Raw genomic sequence first — 14,094 nt, forward strand, 5'->3', positions numbered from 1 at the left:
GCAGTAGTTTAACAGTCCTCACCTCTTTGAGGATAGGGAATGCCCATGACAAATTCAGCTAATTGGAATAGGCAGCTCTACTGCTTTTGCTTAGGGAAATTCATCTTTTTTCATAAACAGGGAGAACACAGAATGATCTTCCAAAAACAATCAGTTTTATCAAGAAAGTTTTTTAATTAAATTAATCTATCTATATTTATATCTGTATATATATATATATATATATATATATATATATATATATATATATATATATATATATATATATATATATATTTAATCAGCTCACTTTACCATTAGCAGCTTATAGCTATTAGCCACCAGGGGTCAGTACTAACCAAAAACACCGATTTGTCTTCTATCCCTGTCCCACAGAGTTTATAAGCAGCCCATGATTTACCACTGTTTCATGTCATTTTCCAAGTATTTTAGAGATAAATTGTTTTTGAAAGAACAGTAAGTTGAGATTGAAATTTAGAGAGCATCTTCTGAGTTTCAGTTAACACATCAGTAAGCATTTTGGCTATCACTAAAGTCAACACTGGTCTCAATCGTGATAATCAGGTGTAATGACAACTATATTTTACTTCATGAGTAAGTGCATCTTTTTCATTAAGTTGGGCAACTTAAAAGTATCATCTCCCCGTCGGGGAATTGAACCCCGGTCTCCCGCGTGACAGGCGGGGATACTGACCACTATACTAACGAGGACTTAATGGCAGTAGTTTAACAGTCCTCACCTCTTTGAGGATAGGGAATGCCCATGACAAATTCAGCTAACTGGAATAGGCAGCTCTACTGCTTTTGCTTAGGGAAATTCATCTTTTTTCATAAACAGGGAGAACACAGAATGATCTTCCAAAAACAATCAGTTTTATCAAGAAAGTTTTTTAATTAAATTAATCTATCTATATTTATGTCTGTATATATATATATATATATATATATATATATATATATTTATATATATTTAATCAGCTCACTTTACCATTAGCAGCTTATAGCTATTAGCCACCAGGGGTCAGTACTAACCAAAAACACCGATTTGTCTTCTATCCCTGTCCCACAGAGTTTATAAGCAGCCCATGTTTTACCACTGTTTCATGTCATTTTCCAAGTATTTTAGAGATAAATTGTTTTTGAAAGAACAGTAAGTTGAGATTGAAATTTAGAGAGCATCTTCTGAGTTTCGGTTAACACATCAGTAAGCATTTTGGCTATCACTAAAGTCAACACTGGTCTCAATCGTGATAAGCAGGTGTAATGACAACTATATTTTACTTCATGAGTAAGTGCATCTTTTTCATTAAGTTGGGCAACTTAAAAGAATCATCTCCCCGTCGGGAAATTGAACCCCGGTCTCCCGCGTGACAGGCGGGGATACTGACCACTATACTAACGAGGACTTAATGGCAGTAGTTTAACAGTCCTCACCTCTTTGAGGATAGGGAATGCCCATGAGCAATTCAGCTAATTGGAATAGGCAGCTCTAATGCTTTTGCTTAGGGAAATTAATCTTTTTTCATAAACAGGGAGAACACAGAATGATCTTCCAAAAACAATCAGTTTTATCAAGAAAGTTTTTAAATTAAATTAATCTATCTATATTTATATCTGTATATATATATATATATATATATATATATATATATATATATTTATATATATTTAATCAGCTCACTTTACCATTAGCAGCTTATAGCTATTAGCCACCAGGGGTCAGTACTAACCAAAAACACCGATTTGTCTTCTATCCCTGTCCCACAGAGTTTATAAGCAGCCCATGATTTACCACTGTTTCATGTCATTTTCCAAGTATTTTAGAGATAAATTGTTTTTGAAAGAACAGTAAGTTGAGATTGAAATTTAGAGAGCATCTTCTGAGTTTCAGTTAACACATCAGTAAGCATTTTGGCTATCACTAAAGTCAACGCTGGTCTCAATCGTGATAAGCAGGTGTAATGACAACTATATTTTACTTCATGAGTAAGTGCATCTTTTTCATTAAGTTGGGCAACTTAAAAGTATCATCTCCCCGTCGGGGAATTGAACCCCGGTCTCCCGCGTGACAGGCGGGGATACTGACCACTATACTAACGAGGACTTAATGGCAGTAGTTTAACAGTCCTCACCTCTTTGAGGATAGGGAATGCCCATGACAAATTCAGCTAACTGGAATAGGCAGCTCTACTGCTTTTGCTTAGGGAAATTCATCTTTTTTCATAAACAGGGAGAACACAGAATGATCTTCCAAAAACAATCAGTTTTATCAAGAAAGTTTTTTAATTAAATTAATCTATCTATATTTATGTCTGTATATATATATATATATATATATAATCAGCTCACTTTACCATTAGCAGCTTATAGCTATTAGCCACCAGGGGTCAGTACTCACCAAAAACACCGATTTGTCTTCTATCCCTGTCCCACAGAGTTTATAAGCAGCCCATGATTTACCACTGTTTCATGTCATTTTCCAAGTATTTTAGAGATAAATTGTTTTTGAAAGAACAGTAAGTTGAGATTGAAATTTAGAGAGCATCTTCTGAGTTTCGGTTAACACATCAGTAAGCATTTTGGCTATCACTAAAGTCAACACTGGTCTCAATCGTGATAAGCAGGTGTAATGACAACTATATTTTACTTCATGAGTAAGTGCATCTTTTTCATTAAGTTGGGCAACTTAAAAGAATCCTCTCCCCGTCGGGAAATTGAACCCCGGTCTCCCGCGTGACAGGCGGGGATACTGACCACTATACTAACGAGGACTTAATGGCAGTAGTTTAACAGTCCTCACCTCTTTGAGGATAGGGAATGCCCATGAGCAATTCAGCTAATTGGAATAGGCAGCTCTAATGCTTTTGCTTAGGGAAATTAATCTTTTTTCATAAACAGGGAGAACACAGAATGATCTTCCAAAAACAATCAGTTTTATCAAGAAAGTTTTTTAATTAAATTAATCTATCTATATTTATATCTGTATATATATATATATATATATATATATATTTAATCAGCTCACTTTACCATTAGCAGCTTATAGCTATTAGCCACCAGGGGTCAGTACTAACCAAAAACACCGATTTGTCTTCTATCCCTGTCCCACAGAGTTTATAAGCAGCCCATGATTTACCACTGTTTCATGTCATTTTCCAAGTATTTTAGAGATAAATTGTTTTTGAAAGAACAGTAAGTTGAGATTGAAATTTAGAGAGCATCTTCTGAGTTTCGGTTAACACATCAGTAAGCATTTTGGCTATCACTAAAGTCAACACTGGTCTCAATCGTGATAAGCAGGTGTAATGACAACTATATTTTACTTCATGAGTAAGTGCATCTTTTTCATTAAGTTGGGCAACTTAAAAGAATCATCTCCCCGTCAGGGAATTGAACCCCGGTCTCCCGCGTGACAGGCGGGGATACTGACCACTATACTAACGAGGACTTAATGGCAGTAGTTTAACAGTCCTCACCTCTTTGAGGATAGGGAATGCCCATGACAAATTCAGCTAACTGGAATAGGCAGCTCTACTGCTTTTGCTTAGGGAAATTCATCTTTTTTCATAAACAGGGAGAACACAGAATGATCTTCCAAAAACAATCAGTTTTATCAAGAAAGTTTTTTAATTAAATTAATCTATCTATATTTATATCTGTATATATATATATATATATAATCAGCTCACTTTACCATTAGCAGCTTATAGCTATTAGCCACCAGGGGTCAGTACTAACCAAAAACACCGATTTGTCTTCTATCCCTGTCCCACAGAGTTTATAAGCAGCCCATGTTTTACCACTGTTTCATGTCATTTTCCAAGTATTTTAGAGATAAATTGTTTTTGAAAGAACAGTAAGTTGAGATTGAAATTGAGAGAGCATCTTCTGAGTTTCGGTTAACACATGAGTAAGCATTTTGGCTATCACTAAAGTCAACACTGGTCTCAATCGTGATAAGCAGGTGTAATGACAACTATATTTTACTTCATGAGTAAGTGCATCTTTTTCATTAAGTTGGGCAACTTAAAAGAATCATCTCCCCGTCGGGAAATTGAACCCCGGTCTCCCGCGTGACAGGCGGGGATACTGACCACTATACTAACGAGGACTTAATGGCAGTAGTTTAACAGTCCTCACCTCTTTGAGGATAGGGAATGCCCATGAGCAATTCAGCTAATTGGAATAGGCAGCTCTAATGCTTTTGCTTAGGGAAATTAATCTTTTTTCATAAACAGGGAGAACACAGAATGATCTTCCAAAAACAATCAGTTTTATCAAGAAAGTTTTTAAATTAAATTAATCTATCTATATTTATATCTGTATATATATATATATATATATATATATATATATATATATATATATATATATATATATATTTAATCAGCTCACTTTACCATTAGCAGCTTATAGCTATTAGCCACCAGGGGTCAGTACTAACCAAAAACACCGATTTGTCTTCTATCCCTGTCCCACAGAGTTTATAAGCAGCCCATGATTTACCACTGTTTCATGTCATTTTCCAAGTATTTTAGAGATAAATTGTTTTTGAAAGAACAGTAAGTTGAGATTGAAATTTAGAGAGCATCTTCTGAGTTTCAGTTAACACATCAGTAAGCATTTTGGCTATCACTAAAGTCAACACTGGTCTCAATCGTGATAAGCAGGTGTAATGACAACTATATTTTACTTCATGAGTAAGTGCATCTTTTTCATTAAGTTGGGCAACTTAAAAGAATCACCTCCCCGTCGGGGAATTGAACCCCGGTCTCCCGCGTGACAGGCGTGGATACTGACCACTATACTAACGAGGACTTAATGGCAGTAGTTTAACAGTCCTCACCTCTTTGAGGATAGGGAATGCCCATGAGCAATTCAGCTAATTGGAATAGGCAGCTCTACTGCTTTTGCTTAGGGAAATTCATCTTTTTTCATAAACAGGGAGAACACAGAATGATCTTCAAAAAACAATCAGTTTTATCAAGAAAGTTTTTTAATTAAATTAATCTATCTATATTTATATCTGTATATATATATATATATATATATATATATATATTTATATATATTTAATCAGCTCACTTTACCATTAGCAGCTTATAGCTATTAGCCACCAGGGGTCAGTACTAACCAAAAACACCGATTTGTCTTCTATCCCTGTCCCACAGAGTTTATAAGCAGCCCATGATTTACCACTGTTTCATGTCATTTTCCAAGTATTTTAGAGATAAATTGTTTTTGAAAGAACAGTAAGTTGAGATTGAAATTTAGAGAGCATCTTCTGAGTTTCAGTTAACACATCAGTAAGCATTTTGGCTATCACTAAAGTCAACGCTGGTCTCAATCGTGATAAGCAGGTATAATGACAACTATATTTTACTTCATGAGTAAGTGCATCTTTTTCATTAAGTTGGGCAACTTAAAGGTATCATCTCCCCGTCGGGGAATTGAACCCCGGTCTCCCGCGTGACAGGCGGGGATACTGACCACTATACTAACGAGGACTTAATGGCAGTAGTTTAACAGTCCTCACCTCTTTGAGGATAGGGAATGCCCATGACAAATTCAGCTAACTGGAATAGGCAGCTCTACTGCTTTTGCTTAGGGAAATTCATCTTTTTTCATAAACAGGGAGAACACAGAATGATCTTCCAAAAACAATCAGTTTTATCAAGAAAGTTTTTTAATTAAATTAATCTATCTATATTTATGTCTGTATATATATATATATATATATATATATATATATATATTTATATATATTTAATCAGCTCACTTTACCATTAGCAGCTTATAGCTATTAGCCACCAGGGGTCAGTACTAACCAAAAACACCGATTTGTCTTCTATCCCTGTCCCACAGAGTTTATAAGCAGCCCATGTTTTACCACTGTTTCATGTCATTTTCCAAGTATTTTAGAGATAAATTGTTTTTGAAAGAACAGTAAGTTGAGATTGAAATTTAGAGAGCATCTTCTGAGTTTCGGTTAACACATCAGTAAGCATTTTGGCTATCACTAAAGTCAACACTGGTCTCAATCGTGATAAGCAGGTGTAATGACAACTATATTTTACTTCATGAGTAAGTGCATCTTTTTCATTAAGTTGGGCAACTTAAAAGAATCATCTCCCCGTCGGGAAATTGAACCCCGGTCTCCCGCGTGACAGGCGGGGATACTGACCACTATACTAACGAGGACTTAATGGCAGTAGTTTAACAGTCCTCACCTCTTTGAGGATAGGGAATGCCCATGAGCAATTCAGCTAATTGGAATAGGCAGCTCTAATGCTTTTGCTTAGGGAAATTAATCTTTTTTCATAAACAGGGAGAACACAGAATGATCTTCCAAAAACAATCAGTTTTATCAAGAAAGTTTTTAAATTAAATTAATCTATCTATATTTATATCTGTATATATATATATATATATATATATATATATATATATATATTTATATATATTTAATCAGCTCACTTTACCATTAGCAGCTTATAGCTATTAGCCACCAGGGGTCAGTACTAACCAAAAACACCGATTTGTCTTCTATCCCTGTCCCACAGAGTTTATAAGCAGCCCATGATTTACCACTGTTTCATGTCATTTTCCAAGTATTTTAGAGATAAATTGTTTTTGAAAGAACAGTAAGTTGAGATTGAAATTTAGAGAGCATCTTCTGAGTTTCAGTTAACACATCAGTAAGCATTTTGGCTATCACTAAAGTCAACGCTGGTCTCAATCGTGATAAGCAGGTGTAATGACAACTATATTTTACTTCATGAGTAAGTGCATCTTTTTCATTAAGTTGGGCAACTTAAAAGTATCATCTCCCCGTCGGGGAATTGAACCCCGGTCTCCCGCGTGACAGGCGGGGATACTGACCACTATACTAACGAGGACTTAATGGCAGTAGTTTAACAGTCCTCACCTCTTTGAGGATAGGGAATGCCCATGACAAATTCAGCTAACTGGAATAGGCAGCTCTACTGCTTTTGCTTAGGGAAATTCATCTTTTTTCATAAACAGGGAGAACACAGAATGATCTTCCAAAAACAATCAGTTTTATCAAGAAAGTTTTTTAATTAAATTAATCTATCTATATTTATGTCTGTATATATATATATATATATATATATAATCAGCTCACTTTACCATTAGCAGCTTATAGCTATTAGCCACCAGGGGTCAGTACTCACCAAAAACACCGATTTGTCTTCTATCCCTGTCCCACAGAGTTTATAAGCAGCCCATGATTTACCACTGTTTCATGTCATTTTCCAAGTATTTTAGAGATAAATTGTTTTTGAAAGAACAGTAAGTTGAGATTGAAATTTAGAGAGCATCTTCTGAGTTTCGGTTAACACATCAGTAAGCATTTTGGCTATCACTAAAGTCAACACTGGTCTCAATCGTGATAAGCAGGTGTAATGACAACTATATTTTACTTCATGAGTAAGTGCATCTTTTTCATTAAGTTGGGCAACTTAAAAGAATCCTCTCCCCGTCGGGAAATTGAACCCCGGTCTCCCGCGTGACAGGCGGGGATACTGACCACTATACTAACGAGGACTTAATGGCAGTAGTTTAACAGTCCTCACCTCTTTGAGGATAGGGAATGCCCATGAGCAATTCAGCTAATTGGAATAGGCAGCTCTAATGCTTTTGCTTAGGGAAATTAATCTTTTTTCATAAACAGGGAGAACACAGAATGATCTTCCAAAAACAATCAGTTTTATCAAGAAAGTTTTTTAATTAAATTAATCTATCTATATTTATATCTGTATATATATATATATATATAATCAGCTCACTTTACCATTAGCAGCTTATAGCTATTAGCCACCAGGGGTCAGTACTAACCAAAAACACCGATTTGTCTTCTATCCCTGTCCCACAGAGTTTATAAGCAGCCCATGTTTTACCACTGTTTCATGTCATTTTCCAAGTATTTTAGAGATAAATTGTTTTTGAAAGAACAGTAAGTTGAGATTGAAATTGAGAGAGCATCTTCTGAGTTTCGGTTAACACATGAGTAAGCATTTTGGCTATCACTAAAGTCAACACTGGTCTCAATCGTGATAAGCAGGTGTAATGACAACTATATTTTACTTCATGAGTAAGTGCATCTTTTTCATTAAGTTGGGCAACTTAAAAGAATCATCTCCCCGTCGGGAAATTGAACCCCGGTCTCCCGCGTGACAGGCGGGGATACTGACCACTATACTAACGAGGACTTAATGGCAGTAGTTTAACAGTCCTCACCTCTTTGAGGATAGGGAATGCCCATGAGCAATTCAGCTAATTGGAATAGGCAGCTCTAATGCTTTTGCTTAGGGAAATTAATCTTTTTTCATAAACAGGGAGAACACAGAATGATCTTCCAAAAACAATCAGTTTTATCAAGAAAGTTTTTAAATTAAATTAATCTATCTATATTTATATCTGTATATATATATATATATATATATATATATATATATATATATATATATATATATTTAATCAGCTCACTTTACCATTAGCAGCTTATAGCTATTAGCCACCAGGGGTCAGTACTAACCAAAAACACCGATTTGTCTTCTATCCCTGTCCCACAGAGTTTATAAGCAGCCCATGATTTACCACTGTTTCATGTCATTTTCCAAGTATTTTAGAGATAAATTGTTTTTGAAAGAACAGTAAGTTGAGATTGAAATTTAGAGAGCATCTTCTGAGTTTCAGTTAACACATCAGTAAGCATTTTGGCTATCACTAAAGTCAACACTGGTCTCAATCGTGATAAGCAGGTGTAATGACAACTATATTTTACTTCATGAGTAAGTGCATCTTTTTCATTAAGTTGGGCAACTTAAAAGAATCACCTCCCCGTCGGGGAATTGAACCCCGGTCTCCCGCGTGACAGGCGGGGATACTGACCACTATACTAACGAGGACTTAATGGCAGTAGTTTAACAGTCCTCACCTCTTTGAGGATAGGGAATGCCCATGAGCAATTCAGCTAATTGGAATAGGCAGCTCTACTGCTTTTGCTTAGGGAAATTCATCTTTTTTCATAAACAGGGAGAACACAGAATGATCTTCAAAAAACAATCAGTTTTATCAAGAAAGTTTTTTAATTAAATTAATCTATCTATATTTATATCTGTATATATATATATATATATATATATATATATATTTATATATATTTAATCAGCTCACTTTACCATTAGCAGCTTATAGCTATTAGCCACCAGGGGTCAGTACTAACCAAAAACACCGATTTGTCTTCTATCCCTGTCCCACAGAGTTTATAAGCAGCCCATGATTTACCACTGTTTCATGTCATTTTCCAAGTATTTTAGAGATAAATTGTTTTTGAAAGAACAGTAAGTTGAGATTGAAATTTAGAGAGCATCTTCTGAGTTTCAGTTAACACATCAGTAAGCATTTTGGCTATCACTAAAGTCAACGCTGGTCTCAATCGTGATAAGCAGGTATAATGACAACTATATTTTACTTCATGAGTAAGTGCATCTTTTTCATTAAGTTGGGCAACTTAAAGGTATCATCTCCCCGTCGGGGAATTGAACCCCGGTCTCCCGCGTGACAGGCGGGGATACTGACCACTATACTAACGAGGACTTAATGGCAGTAGTTTAACAGTCCTCACCTCTTTGAGGATAGGGAATGCCCATGACAAATTCAGCTAACTGGAATAGGCAGCTCTACTGCTTTTGCTTAGGGAAATTCATCTTTTTTCATAAACAGGGAGAACACAGAATGATCTTCCAAAAACAATCAGTTTTATCAAGAAAGTTTTTTAATTAAATTAATCTATCTATATTTATGTCTGTATATATATATATATATATATATATATATAATCAGCTCACTTTACCATTAGCAGCTTATAGCTATTAGCCACCAGGGGTCAGTACTAACCAAAAACACCGATTTGTCTTCTATCCCTGTCCCACAGAGTTTATAAGCAGCCCATGATTTACCACTGTTTCATGTCATTTTCCAAGTATTTTAGAGATAAATTGTTTTTGAAAGAACAGTAAGTTGAGATTGAAATTTAGAGAGCATCTTCTGAGTTTCGGTTAACACATCAGTAAGCATTTTGGCTATCACTAAAGTCAACACTGGTCTCAATCGTGATAAGCAGGTGTAATGACAACTATATTTTACTTCATGAGTAAGTGCATCTTTTTCATTAAGTTGGGCAACTTAAAAGAATCATCTCCCCGTCAGGGAATTGAACCCCGGTCTCCCGCGTGACAGGCGGGGATACTGACCACTATACTAACGAGGACTTAATGGCAGTAGTTTAACAGTCCTCACCTCTTTGAGGATAGGGAATGCCCATGACAAATTCAGCTAACTGGAATAGGCAGCTCTACTGCTTTTGCTTAGGGAAATTCATCTTTTTTCATAAACAGGGAGAACACAGAATGATCTTCCAAAAACAATCAGTTTTATCAAGAAAGTTTTTTAATTAAATTAATCTATCTATATTTATATCTGTATATATATATATATATATAATCAGCTCACTTTACCATTAGCAGCTTATAGCTATTAGCCACCAGGGGTCAGTACTAACCAAAAACACCGATTTGTCTTCTATCCCTGTCCCACAGAGTTTATAAGCAGCCCATGTTTTACCACTGTTTCATGTCATTTTCCAAGTATTTTAGAGATAAATTGTTTTTGAAAGAACAGTAAGTTGAGATTGAAATTTAGAGAGCATCTTCTGAGTTTCGGTTAACACATCAGTAAGCATTTTGGCTATCACTAAAGTCAACACTGGTCTCAATCGTGATAAGCAGGTGTAATGACAACTATATTTTACTTCATGAGTAAGTGCATCTTTTTCATTAAGTTGGGCAACTTAAAAGAATCATCTCCCCGTCGGGAAATTGAACCCCGGTCTCCCGCGTGACAGGCGGGGATACTGACCACTATACTAACGAGGACTTAATGGCAGTAGTTTAACAGTCCTCACCTCTTTGAGGATAGGGAATGCCCATGACAAATTCAGCTAATTGGAATAGGCAGCTCTACTGCTTTTGCTTAGGGAAATTCATCTTTTTTCATAAACAGGGAGAACACAGAATGATCTTCCAAAAACAATCAGTTTTATCAAGAAAGTTTTTTAATTAAATTAATCTATCTATATTTATGTCTGTATATATATATATATATATATAATCAGCTCACTTTACCATTAGCAGCTTATAGCTATTAGCCACCAGGGGTCAGTACTAACCAAAAACACCGATTTGTCTTCTATCCCTGTCCCACAGAGTTTATAAGCAGCCCATGATTTACCACTGTTTCATGTCATTTTCCAAGTATTTTAGAGATAAATTGTTTTTGAAAGAACAGTAAGTTGAGATTGAAATTTAGAGAGCATCTTCTGAGTTTCAGTTAACACATCAGTAAGCATTTTGGCTATCACTAAAGTCAACGCTGGTCTCAATCGTGATAAGCAGGTGTAATGACAACTATATTTTACTTCATGAGTAAGTGCATCTTTTTCAATAAGTTGGGCAACTTAAAAGAATCATCTCCCCGTCGGGGAATTGAACCCCGGTCTCCCGCGTGACAGGCGGGGATACTGACCACTATAGTAACGAGGACTTAATGGCAGTAGTTTAACAGTCCTCACCTCTTTGAGGATAGGGAATGCCCATGAGCAATTCAGCTAATTGAAATAGGCAGCTCTACTGCTTTTGCTTAGGGAAATTAATCTTTTTTCATAAACAGGGAGAACACAGAATGATCTTCCAAAAACAATCAGTTTTATCAAGAAAGTTTTTTAATTAAATTAATCTATCTATATTTATATCTGTATATATATATATATATATATATATATATATATATATTTATATATATTTAATCAGCTCACTTTACCATTAGCAGCTTATAGCTATTAGCCACCAGGGGTCAGTACTAACCAAAAACACCGATTTGTCTTCTATCCCTGTCCCACGGAGTTTATAAGCAGCCCATGATTTACCACTGTTTCATGTCATTTTCCAAGTATTTTAGAGATAAATTGTTTTTGAAAGAACAGTAAGTTGAGATTGAAATTTAGAGAGCATCTTCTGAGTTTTGGTTAACACATCAGTAAGCATTTTGGCTATCACTAAAGTCAACACTGGTCTCAATCGTGATAAGCAGGTGTAATGACAACTATATTTTAGTTCATGAGTAAGTGCATCTTTTTCATTAAGTTGGGCAACTTAAAAGAATCATCTCCCGTCGGGGAATTGAACCCCGGTCTCCCGCGTGACAGGCGGGGATACTGACCACTATACTAACGAGGACTTAATGGCAGTAGTTTAACAGTCCTCACCTCTTTGAGGATAGGGAATGCCCATGACAAATTCAGCTAATTGGAATAGGCAGCTCTACTGCTTTTGCTTAGGGAAATTCATCTTTTTTCATAAACAGGGAGAACACAGAATGATCTTCCAAAAACAATCAGTTTTATCAAGAAAGTTTTTTAATTAAATTAATCTATCTATATTTATATCTGTATATATATATATATATATATATATAATCAGCTCACTTTACCATTAGCAGCTTATAGCTATTAGCCACCAGGGGTCAGTACTAACCAAAAACACCGATTTGTCTTCTATCCCTGTCCTACAGAGTTTATAAGCAGCCCATGATTTACCACTGTTTCATGTCATTTTCCAAGTATTTTAGAGATAAATTGTTTTTGAAAGAACAGTAAGTTGAGATTGAAATTTAGAGAGCATCTTCTGAGTTTCGGTTAACACATCAGTAAGCATTTTGGCTATCACTAAAGTCAACGCTGGTCTCAATCGTGATAAGCAGGTGTAATGACAACTATATTTTACTTCATGAGTAAGTGCATCTTTTTCATTAAGTTGGGCAACTTAAAGGTATCATCTCCCCGTCGGGGAATTGAACCCCGGTCTCCCGCGTGACAGGCGGGGATACTGACCACTATACTAACGAGGACTTAATGGCAGTAGTTTAACAGTCCTCACCTCTTTGAGGATAGGGAATGCCCATGACAAATTCAGCTAACTGGAATAGGCAGCTCTACTGCTTTTGCTTAGGGAAATTCATCTTTTTTCATAAACAGGGAGAACACAGAATGATCTTCCAAAAACAATCAGTTTTATCAAGAAAGTTTTTTAATTAAATTAATCTATCTATATTTATGTCTGTATATATATATATATATATATAATCAGCTCACTTTACCATTAGCAGCTTATAGCTATTAGCCACCAGGGGTCAGTACTAACCAAAAACACCGATTTGTCTTCTATCCCTGTCCCACAGAGTTTATAAGCAGCCCATGTTTTACCACTGTTTCATGTCATTTTCCAAGTATTTTAGAGATAAATTGTTTTTGAAAGAACAGTAAGTTGAGATTGAAATTTAGAGAGCATCTTCTGAGTTTCGGTTAACACATCAGTAAGCATTTTGGCTATCACTAAAGTCAACACTGGTCTCAATCGTGATAAGCAGGTGTAATGACAACTATATTTTACTTCATGAGTAAGTGCATCTTTTTCATTAAGTTGGGCAACTTAAAAGAATCATCTCCCCGTCGGGAAATTGAACCCCGGTCTCCCGCGTGACAGGCGGGGATACTGACCACTATACTAACGAGGACTTAATGGCAGTAGTTTAACAGTCCTCACCTCTTTGAGGATAGGGAATGCCCATGACAAATTCAGCTAATTGGAATAGGCAGCTCTACTGCTTTTGCTTAGGGAAATTAATCTTTTTTCATAAACAGGGAGAACACAGAATGATCTTCCAAAAACAATCAGTTTTATCAAGAAAGTTTTTTAATTAAATTAATCTATCTATATTTATATCTGTATATATATATATATATATATATATATATATATATATTTATATATATTTAATCAGCTCACTTTACCATTAGCAGCTTATAGCTATTAGCCACCAGGGGTCAGTACTAACCAAAAACACCGATTTGTCTTCTATCCCTGTCCCACGGAGTTTATAAGCAGCCCATGATTTACCACTGTTTCATGTCATTTTCCAAGTATTTTAGAGATAAATTGTTTTTGAAAGAAC

The 14,094-nt window shown here is 35.6% G+C and overlaps 20 non-coding genes across 20 annotated transcripts; all 20 read right to left on the reverse strand.

Annotated features, from left to right (window-relative positions):
- Positions 1 to 639: 639 nt before the first annotated feature.
- On the reverse strand, positions 640 to 711 carry TRNAD-GUC (transfer RNA aspartic acid (anticodon GUC)). Its single transcript has one exon. It is a non-coding gene; the product is annotated as a tRNA-Asp (tRNA).
- Positions 712 to 1,333: 622 nt separating this feature from the next.
- Positions 1,334 to 1,405, reverse strand: TRNAD-GUC (transfer RNA aspartic acid (anticodon GUC)). The gene has a single exon. It is a non-coding gene; the product is annotated as a tRNA-Asp (tRNA).
- A 626-nt stretch (positions 1,406 to 2,031) lies between these two features.
- Positions 2,032 to 2,103, reverse strand: TRNAD-GUC (transfer RNA aspartic acid (anticodon GUC)). The gene has a single exon. It is a non-coding gene; the product is annotated as a tRNA-Asp (tRNA).
- A 596-nt stretch (positions 2,104 to 2,699) lies between these two features.
- On the reverse strand, positions 2,700 to 2,771 carry TRNAD-GUC (transfer RNA aspartic acid (anticodon GUC)). Its single transcript has one exon. It is a non-coding gene; the product is annotated as a tRNA-Asp (tRNA).
- Positions 2,772 to 3,375: 604 nt separating this feature from the next.
- Positions 3,376 to 3,447, reverse strand: TRNAD-GUC (transfer RNA aspartic acid (anticodon GUC)). The gene has a single exon. It is a non-coding gene; the product is annotated as a tRNA-Asp (tRNA).
- A 592-nt stretch (positions 3,448 to 4,039) lies between these two features.
- TRNAD-GUC (transfer RNA aspartic acid (anticodon GUC)) lies at positions 4,040 to 4,111 on the reverse strand. The gene has a single exon. It is a non-coding gene; the product is annotated as a tRNA-Asp (tRNA).
- A 634-nt stretch (positions 4,112 to 4,745) lies between these two features.
- Positions 4,746 to 4,817, reverse strand: TRNAD-GUC (transfer RNA aspartic acid (anticodon GUC)). Its single transcript has one exon. It is a non-coding gene; the product is annotated as a tRNA-Asp (tRNA).
- Positions 4,818 to 5,435: 618 nt separating this feature from the next.
- Positions 5,436 to 5,507, reverse strand: TRNAD-GUC (transfer RNA aspartic acid (anticodon GUC)). The gene has a single exon. It is a non-coding gene; the product is annotated as a tRNA-Asp (tRNA).
- A 622-nt stretch (positions 5,508 to 6,129) lies between these two features.
- Positions 6,130 to 6,201, reverse strand: TRNAD-GUC (transfer RNA aspartic acid (anticodon GUC)). Its single transcript has one exon. It is a non-coding gene; the product is annotated as a tRNA-Asp (tRNA).
- A 626-nt stretch (positions 6,202 to 6,827) lies between these two features.
- TRNAD-GUC (transfer RNA aspartic acid (anticodon GUC)) lies at positions 6,828 to 6,899 on the reverse strand. The gene has a single exon. It is a non-coding gene; the product is annotated as a tRNA-Asp (tRNA).
- Positions 6,900 to 7,497: 598 nt separating this feature from the next.
- On the reverse strand, positions 7,498 to 7,569 carry TRNAD-GUC (transfer RNA aspartic acid (anticodon GUC)). The gene has a single exon. It is a non-coding gene; the product is annotated as a tRNA-Asp (tRNA).
- A 592-nt stretch (positions 7,570 to 8,161) lies between these two features.
- On the reverse strand, positions 8,162 to 8,233 carry TRNAD-GUC (transfer RNA aspartic acid (anticodon GUC)). The gene has a single exon. It is a non-coding gene; the product is annotated as a tRNA-Asp (tRNA).
- Positions 8,234 to 8,861: 628 nt separating this feature from the next.
- Positions 8,862 to 8,933, reverse strand: TRNAD-GUC (transfer RNA aspartic acid (anticodon GUC)). Its single transcript has one exon. It is a non-coding gene; the product is annotated as a tRNA-Asp (tRNA).
- A 618-nt stretch (positions 8,934 to 9,551) lies between these two features.
- TRNAD-GUC (transfer RNA aspartic acid (anticodon GUC)) lies at positions 9,552 to 9,623 on the reverse strand. The gene has a single exon. It is a non-coding gene; the product is annotated as a tRNA-Asp (tRNA).
- Positions 9,624 to 10,225: 602 nt separating this feature from the next.
- On the reverse strand, positions 10,226 to 10,297 carry TRNAD-GUC (transfer RNA aspartic acid (anticodon GUC)). The gene has a single exon. It is a non-coding gene; the product is annotated as a tRNA-Asp (tRNA).
- Positions 10,298 to 10,889: 592 nt separating this feature from the next.
- Positions 10,890 to 10,961, reverse strand: TRNAD-GUC (transfer RNA aspartic acid (anticodon GUC)). Its single transcript has one exon. It is a non-coding gene; the product is annotated as a tRNA-Asp (tRNA).
- Positions 10,962 to 11,555: 594 nt separating this feature from the next.
- On the reverse strand, positions 11,556 to 11,627 carry TRNAD-GUC (transfer RNA aspartic acid (anticodon GUC)). Its single transcript has one exon. It is a non-coding gene; the product is annotated as a tRNA-Asp (tRNA).
- Positions 11,628 to 12,247: 620 nt separating this feature from the next.
- Positions 12,248 to 12,320, reverse strand: TRNAD-GUC (transfer RNA aspartic acid (anticodon GUC)). The gene has a single exon. It is a non-coding gene; the product is annotated as a tRNA-Asp (tRNA).
- Positions 12,321 to 12,918: 598 nt separating this feature from the next.
- On the reverse strand, positions 12,919 to 12,990 carry TRNAD-GUC (transfer RNA aspartic acid (anticodon GUC)). The gene has a single exon. It is a non-coding gene; the product is annotated as a tRNA-Asp (tRNA).
- A 594-nt stretch (positions 12,991 to 13,584) lies between these two features.
- Positions 13,585 to 13,656, reverse strand: TRNAD-GUC (transfer RNA aspartic acid (anticodon GUC)). The gene has a single exon. It is a non-coding gene; the product is annotated as a tRNA-Asp (tRNA).
- Positions 13,657 to 14,094: the final 438 nt, after the last annotated feature.

The sequence above is a fragment of the Pleurodeles waltl genome, unplaced genomic scaffold (genome assembly GCF_031143425.1).
Source record: "Pleurodeles waltl isolate 20211129_DDA unplaced genomic scaffold, aPleWal1.hap1.20221129 scaffold_70, whole genome shotgun sequence".
Lineage (NCBI taxonomy): Eukaryota > Metazoa > Chordata > Amphibia > Caudata > Salamandridae > Pleurodeles > Pleurodeles waltl.